Here is an 8,895-nt window from a genome sequence, read left to right as displayed (position 1 = left end):
ATGCACATTTTATACAAAATGTATGAATTGATAACGAAAATAAAACTTTATAAATTATAAACGTACCATGTCTTTTATTTTACTTTGTACCTAACTCATATTTATAAATTTTACCTATTTTTACTAAACCATGAAAACATAAAATAACAAAACACCATTTCCCATTAAAAAGCGAATTTACTTATTTTTGCTATCCCTATTAAGAATTACAATTACATAAAAAAAAAAAATGAACAATTGTTACACTGCTTAAAATTAAAATACAATTTTAAAAAAAAGTCCTCCATGGTGTAATGGCTATAATAATTGGCTCACGCACTGGAGGTTCCGGGTTCGACTCCCGATAAAAACACAATAATAAAACATTATTCTTCTCAATCCTGGGTGCTCAGTGTTCAGTGTTGAAATTCACTAGGGTAAAAGGGCCTCCGGGCTTGTTGTGATGTTCACAAAATTCGAAAATACAATTTAAATCTTTAAGACAAACAAATACAAAAAATATAATAAATAGTTAAATAAAGTATTATTTTAAAGTCTATAATAAGATGTTATGTACAAAATTAAATACATTAATATATAATATTTTCAACCAATTCCAAAAAACATAAATCATGGAGCCAAGATATGCAAGTAAAAAGTTTAACCCTTATATATATAAATAAAAAATATGAGATATAGGTACTTAAGAACTAAATTAATGGATTTTTTTCATGTAATAGTAAGTGTATTAACGTAATTATAATTAATGTTGTATTGAAGTAGAAGAAAATTGTTAGAAATGCAGTATATTTTAATTTCCCTTCCTTCGAGACAAGCGTTCGAGACAATAAAAAAAATCAGACTACCGTATAAATTAAAATGTATAAAAATTGACAATAATGAGCTAAAATGATTTAGTGATTATTCAAATGATAGAACACTAAAAACAAAATTTGAAATGCACTACCTTTCGAAAAAACAACAAATCTAGAAGTTCCACAGGGATCAGTGTTGAGGCTAATACTTTTTATTATTTATTTATATGATATTTTTAAATACTTAAAATATTCTTCCCTTAAACTTTTTGCCGATGACACTGCTCTCAGATTCCAAGATTCCTCTCTAGCAAGCCTGTTTCAACCGGTTAATATCAAATAAAGGCGTCACCCGGTCACCAGGAGATAACAAACAGATCTCTCATAATATGGACTCCAGAAATCAATTCAGAACCCATAATATTGGAGTTTTACCTACCATTAAAACTCTTATTATGTTTCTATTGATTTCTGGAGTCCAGGTAACACCTACCTGGTGCATTATGAGCTTTATGAAAAAACAAAATCCATGGATGACCGGGATACCAAATTGGCGGAAACGGACAGAGCGACCATAGATTAAGACATTGACCCAGGAATAGACGATACGAAACCACAGACAACGGGAAAGAAAATGAACGATTCTCTCAAACCATATTGATGATGCTTGCAATAAGATGAAAAAAGATTTAGATGAAATATCTTATTGGTTGGATATAAATAAATTAAAATTAAATCTTTCAAAAAGTAAATTCATGATGGTTAGCAATAAAGAAAATAAAAGAATGCAATAAACTAAACATTCATAAGGAAAATATAGATCGAGTAAAATAAATAAAATATTTAGTGGTAATAATAGATAATAAGCTAAAATGTTCATCACATTTTGAGTATATCAACTACAAAATTTACAAAAAGGTAGGATTTTTTAATAGAAAAACGTCAATTGAAATAAAAGTAATCCAATTTATAAAGCAATTGTTTTGCCGCATTTCAATTATTCTTCTGGTGTTCTCTTTCTGAGCACTGAAAATCAATATAATATCATGCAAAAAGTTCAGAATAGGGGAATGAGGACAATATTGAGACGTGGAAGATATACAAAAATTCAACATATGCTGACGGTACTAAACATACTTTCGGTAAAATAATGAATAATTTTTAATTCTTGAGTGTTAATATTTCAATTTAAAAATCAACTATTGCCAAAATAGCGACAAAATAAAATTTCTAACAGTAATATGACGTGGACGATTTTGCTTTATTTTTTAAAAATTTAAAGCAAAATCGTCGACGTACGCTTTAGCGTACGACAAAACTTACAACTATTTAAGCGACACTGTTGCTTGGTGTAAGTCCAACTCAGTCACTTCTAGAGTTAGTAATAGTAATTGAAACTGTCATTTAAAAATGGTTATTCTTTTTAAACAGCTATAACACTCAACAGTGCCATAAGAAAATTAAACTGTTACTATGAAGAAAAATAAGTTTTAATGATACCAAACTAAAATATCAGTTTAAAGCTGCGTGGGCAAGCCGTGGCTACCCCAACCCTCCCCTCTCCCCCTATGATAATGAAAACATGTTAATCTGTTTCTTAAATAACATATTAGAGCAGCGTTGCTCGTAAGGTAATGTCAGGTAACAGTTTATTTCATGTTTGTAAAAAATTACAAATTTTCCCAGTAATTGCTGGTTGAGGTTAAAGAGCCAAAACCTTTATTGATGCAGGTGAGATTCATCTGAAGATTTCAGCTCAATAACTTTGCAAACATCAACAGATAGAAGAATTGAAGGAATATAAATGTTCAAATATAGGTAGAATAGTGAATTTTATAGTGTGTAGAGTTGCCTCTTAAACCAGCCAACGACAGGTCATAAACTTTGTAGATGCCTAGACTTTTATGTTCCTTTTCTAAAATGTTCTTCATTTCTTTTATAAAATATTAATAGCTCCCTAGGGGGTTGAATCCAGTCCTTTTCTACAAAAATTTGGACAAACATAGACTGTATTAAACAAGGTCTTTAATTATACTCACTAGTGGATTTTAATTCATGCATTTGATCTTCTTATCTTTGCAATGAATAAACTCCTTACATACAGATTCAAAAGCAGCTACAAATTAATTTAATGCAATAATTTCACCAGGTTGAATTAGCTAAAGTCGACTGTAATACTAAAATTATTAATAGTCATTAAAATGTTGCTTGATGGTAAAGATCATCATGAGCTCACATTTATATTTATTTTCCTACATCATTCAGGTAAATGAAGGACTGATAAAATTAAATATGTTTATTTATGTAAACAATATTATTATTGACAGATTTCTTTATGATACTACGAATGGGGACAAAATTTAAAAAAAAAATTTTTTACGTCCAAAAAATTTTAATTTAGTTAATATCAGTATTTTTGGAATATCTAAATATTTGTAGGGAAATTCTGATTTATTCAGTGGCGGGATTTTTATTTATTAATTAAAGGAAACTTTTGGGTTCATATTTCTTGCCCAAATGTTTTTATTTTGACTAACTGACTTTAAGAAAATGGGAATCAATATTTGATCGAGTGGGATGCATAACTCGGAACTATGATCCGTGGGTCCATAATACTAGCCACGGGACCACAAGCCACAATAATTATTTGAGATTTTTTTTCGTCAGAGATGAATCGGTTGAGAATATGGAAGTCTAGGCATTTACAGAGCTTAAAATCTGTTATTGACTGGGTCAAGTTATCATTTTACACACCGGGTAATATTCATTATTCTACCAATAGCTACTTGACTTCCATATTTACGTATGGCATTTTTAGATTACCTATACACATATTACAAAACCGGGTTGTGGTCCAGGGTAGTATTGTGGACTCGCGGACTAAAGATCCGAGGTTCAAATACCACACTACCACAACTCGATTTCCATTGTTCCAGTACAAGTTATTTACCACTGTTAGGAAATGGTCGGAAAATTAAAATATTTGAGTAAATAATTAGAACTTAAGTACTTACCTTTTTTTATTAAAAAAAAAATGTTCTGTATCGTAATATTCAACTTGCTATATGCAGAATGATAAATTTTACACAGTATGCAAAGTGATCACTTAACACAGGTGATGACAGATCTTAAGTTCTGTAAATTCCTGTACTTCTATGTTCTCAATAGCTTCATATCATGCCGAAAACATACTTAATGAAATATTTACAATAAAAAATGTATTATTTCTATAAAAGGGTATGCATTCAAATATTTTGATTTTTAATTTTTAACGATTATTGAGGGCATAATTTCACGTAGAATAAAAGAAAAATACCTCAACATTCCCGTAATTTAAAATGCTTGAATTTAATTTCAAATACAAAAAAATTATGTTACACATGCAAAATGGTGAATGTTACACAGTGTGTTAAGTGGCCACTTAAACCAGCCAATGACAGATCATAAGCCCTTAATGCCTAGACTTCCATATTCCCTTATTTAAGGTATTCTCTATCCCTGTTGTAATTTGTTAACAAAAATTTAAGATTTTGCTCCCACAGTTATTTTGCTCGATTTATTATTTTTAAACCATTCGAAATAATTTTACTTTAGTACTTAGTTTTTAAATGAGAATCAATGTACCGAAATTTGCTCTAAATATTAAAAGGCGTCTGCCGTTCAAGTAAATATATTTTAGGGATATATAACTTTTGAGTATATTTTTTAACAGAAATACCTTTAAAAATATGGTTTTTATTTTTATTTTTTATTCATTATTTCTTAAATTTCGCAAATATATAAAAAACAGCGTTTTAAAATCACGAAATCGCATGATTTTCTTACTTTTGATGAGACAACAGCCTTAATGAGTTTTACCTGTCAACCGACGAATATGTACTGCGAATATTTTGTGAACCCCGTAACAGGTTCCCGAAAGAGTTTCGTTACGGAAATATTAATATTTGTTTTTATCGAAATTTATTAATTAACTGTCCGACTAAAATAACTTACTTTTTATTCCAAAAGTATACGAACTGTTTTGTAAAATCAATACAAAAATAACCGGACTTGCACTTCAATTCCTTTAGAAAATCGCTGATTAATTACAGCTGTCTACAGAGTGTCTGAGAATCGACTATAAAAACTTTACTATTGATATGTCATCTTGAATTTGAATATAATTACCTGTCGGCATTTAAATGATGACAGGGAACGGCAATCAATTCAGGCGAGGGAATGTAATGGGTCAGATATGTCACACAGGTACGTATTTAAACGTAATTACGAAGAAAAAAAACATAAAATATGTATCGGCATTTAAAAAAAATATTTGGAACTGTTTTTTTACAACTTTAAAATAACCGCTCCTACATTAAAAATTATAATATAATACAGTTATTCATTCAGTTCTTTATTTTTTTATAATAAATTTATCTTACATTTTTAGGTTTATATAAAAAATTTTGTCATTATTACTTCCGACATTTAATTTTTAATTTTAATTTTAATAGTTATAATTTATAATTAATATAAGATTAAGTTTGTTAATATTTTGATTATTTTGTTGTAATTTTTCTAGTTATTAAGTTCTATCTTCCTTCTAATTTTACTGTAAGTTTCTATTTTCTGTTAAATAAGCACTATTAGGTTTTGGTGGGTTTTTCCTGTTAGTGCCTATTTCAATTTATGTTGAAATTTTTATTGGTTTGGATATGTGTTTTTATTATTACAATTGATATTTTGATGTTATTCTTGTACTTATATTTTTCTTGTCTTTTGTTTGTATCTATATTGTTATTCCAGTCTGTTTTATGTTTTTCTTATGTTTTTAATGTAACTTGTTTTTGGCCGATACTATCAAGTTTTGGTAGTAGGCCCTAAATAAGAAAAAAATAATAATACAGTTCTTAATTATTTACCAACATTTTATTGATAACTGATATGTATTATTTTTAAAGATAACATCAAAATAAAAATAGATATCATTTCACAAAAACTATGTGAAATGTAAATGTTTTACGGTGTGTCATTTGATTTTTATAGACTTGATTAATGCAACATAAAACAGCTGAAATATGAAAACAAATATACGTATGAATAATGCTTAAAATATCAAGGTAAAGTGTGAAAATATTTAACACAAAATATTTTAAACATTACGGCTATTGTTTATTTATCAGGAAAAATCAATGTAAACATTCGGTTTTTGCTAATTTTAACAATAATGTGCTTTTCTGAATTTTCTGCTGCGACTTAATCAGTCAAAATATTAGTTTAAATTTAGAATGGACGTTCCACGTCCACCAAGGTTACCGGGCAATGGTTGAAATAATACGCTATATTCACGCGTATTGTCTCCCCGCCATTAATAAAACTTTTTATTTGACATAAAGGTTCGAAGCCAGGGTCGTTTTGTAACATGTTTTCAAACTTTTCCCTAAGTTTTTGTGGGAACATCTCTGGCAATTCAAAGTTCAATTTAAGCTCATACGAGCCGTGTGTTTCATTGTTTAGGCCGGACAATATGCCAATATCATAATCTTAACAACTTCAGGGTGCCTAGAGGAATTACTAGATACACACCACCGTTTTATAGCAACAAATCACGGACAGTATATACATGTAATGTCGTATTAAATAGACCCCAGGAACTCGGCAATAGTCATAATAATCAAAGTATCGTATATGTTTAGTGTAGGATATTGTTATTATTGAGCAAACCTATTTAACTTTTTTAAAGATGGTGAATTGTAATTAAAATGTTTGAATAATTGTTATATGAAACATTACTTCATGGTTTTTTTTAAATTTTAATCCATAAAAGATTGTATTATATAATATTTTTTTCATTGTTTTACACTTTTTCTGAGTGCGTTAAATAATTTGTACGTTTAGTTTTTGTTTTTAGATCGTATAATTTTTTCTTTTTTTTAATGATTTAACCAAACATGTTTATTTTATAAGTTTTGTAAAAGGCCATTTTATCGTTTATGTAAATAAAATAATAATATTAATATGCCCGCCCCCCCCTCATCAGCAGGTTTTCAGTCAAATATGCCAAAATCTGTAAAAATAGGCAAAACATGCAAATGCGGTGTTTATGTAAAAAAGACAAAAACAAAAGGAGAAATTCGTTCAATCAATCGGTTATTGTTAATCAGCAGGAGTGCACGTATATTTCAGTATAATAATTAAATTGTGCCCACGTTGACTGGCATTTACCATGCAAACGAAAAAAAACTTTTTTTTTTTTATTAAAAGCTAAAATGGTATATCCCTATATCGTTACGAGATTCCAGTGAAAATCATCTAATTTTGTTAGATCAGCATTGTTTTATTAAAAACAATAAAATTGACTTAATATAGCGTTGTCTAAAAGTTTTTGTTGAGTAACTCTAAAAAACAAAATCACATATACCCTTATACGTCCGCGTTGGCATAATTTAATTATAAAAATGATATTTCGATAGCTTTAATTTTTGTGTAGTAATATAAGTTTTTTAGTTAATTTTTTAAATACTTTTTTTAATAATTTGTTTCCCGATTCGGTTACTTGTTTCAATTAGCATACATGTTACTGTAAAAGCGTTAAAATGAACTATTTATATAAAGAGCGAGAACACAGTGAACAAAGTAAATAGAATAAAATTTTCATCAATCTTATTTTATTTATGGTTGCGTATTCTAGGCCATATCCATGTCTGGGTGGATGAAAAATATTTTTTTTTTGTGAAATAGCATGAGAGCCTCTTTACACTATCTGTCTCGATCGCCTACTATGCTTTACATCCCGGGTTCGATTCCTGTCAGATTGACGTGCAATGTTTGTTTAAATTGCGGTATTTCATCGTCCCTGGTCTTGCACCGGAAAATATACACTAATTACCCCCTCTTCATGTTATTAATTATCAAGATACGCTGCATTAAGTGTACCAATGCTGTGCTTTATACACCACCAGGTGCATTTAGGGGTATGATAATTATTATTTGATAGCAAATTATTATAAAATGCAATTCTTTTTAAAAAGTTTAAATTGTTTTATTTTATTTTATATTATTTTAAAAAATAATCCTAAATGCTTATTCATTTATAACTCGTAGAAAAAACTTTTTAAGAATCCTCTAGAAAAAAAAAACTAACTAGACTTTATTTAAAATGTCCAGATTACGATATTTAGTAGCAACAAACGTTACGCTCAAAGCTATGTGTCGACCGTCATTGGTCTTCTATATAAAAAGCCTTTTTTCTTCGTTCATTCGTATCAATACCAAACAACTGAGCTTTGCAAACAGAAAAAGTGAACTAATAAGTTTAGATAGCGCGTAATAAAGTGAAAAATCGAAATGGTGCGTTTATGAAAAAAAACAAAACAAAAAAGTGTTATTAAATCGTAGAAGTGGCATAAAATATATTTAATAAATATATTGTTTAAGAACTAATCGTTTTGTTTGTTTTTAATTAGAATATTTTTATTTTAACGCCGATTTATTTAGAATACGTTTGTAACTGAAAATATAAAAACAAACAATTGTTTACGACACTCATTTAAAAAAAAAAATAAGGAGTGATTTTTATAAATTGGGTTTCATTGGAAAAATGTTTTTTGTGTAAATGATACAAAAAGCTTTATTACTTCAATTTTTGTCACTTGATTTCTTATTTTCAATTAACTATCTTATTTAATACTGCAATCAGCTTTTCAAATATTAATATTAATGAATATATGTTTTTTTCGTATTACAGGAGGCCCTTGATAAAGAACAAATTCAGCGTAAGTACTTTTTATTCTTCATACTAATAATGAATTAATATTAATTATGTAAATAACATATAACAGTTTTCACTTAGCATGTTTATGGTCCCCGGTTCGACTCCCAGAAATTTAAATATGAAATATGTATTGTATTTATTTAAAATGTGTTTTTTCACTGCTATATTTAATTGTGCCTGGCTGGATCTAGAGCGTAAGACTGAACGTCTTACCTGCATGTAATAAATTATCGACAAACGCTTTATTTGGTGTAGCAATTCAGTTCCCTTTACACCATTGGGTGTAGATATAATAATTTTAATAAATTTACTAATAAATCGCATTTTCACTTTTTTTAAATTATACAG

The sequence above is a fragment of the Micrasema longulum genome, unplaced genomic scaffold, assembly GCF_059751315.1.
Source record: "Micrasema longulum isolate JH-2025_06_02 unplaced genomic scaffold, ASM5975131v1 h1tg001639l, whole genome shotgun sequence".
NCBI lineage: Eukaryota > Metazoa > Arthropoda > Insecta > Trichoptera > Brachycentridae > Micrasema > Micrasema longulum.
Note: the sequence above shows the minus strand (reverse complement) of the source record.